This window comes from Penaeus monodon, chromosome 20 (assembly GCF_015228065.2).
Source record: "Penaeus monodon isolate SGIC_2016 chromosome 20, NSTDA_Pmon_1, whole genome shotgun sequence".
NCBI classification, from domain to species: Eukaryota; Metazoa; Arthropoda; class Malacostraca; order Decapoda; family Penaeidae; genus Penaeus; species Penaeus monodon.
In genome coordinates this window covers 473,361-473,703 of record NC_051405.1, presented here as the reverse complement: position 1 = coordinate 473,703, position 343 = coordinate 473,361, and positions in this window count along the sequence as shown.

The following is a 343-nucleotide window of genomic DNA, read 5'->3' as shown; positions in this document are numbered from 1 at the left end:
CATAAATATAGTCAGTTTTAGCTCTTACTCTTTCACGTCTTAGTTTTCGCACAACAATGATTAATAACGAATATATGATATTCTGCCCTGGCCGGTACATTTTCCGTACCGTTCCCATTTTAAGGGCATTCTGCTCTGGTGTTAAATATAATTCCCTGATATGTTGCCCATTTTTAGCGCTTTCATCTGGGCGAATTTATCTCATCTTCAAAGTCTGTATTCATTCTATACTTATGGAATCTTGGGAAAGTTATGCCCGCTACCACTTCTGTTGTACTCTCTGAGATTCATTTGCTTCTGAGGAGTAAATGAGACCCCTAACTTCCTGGTCGGTAAAGGTGTC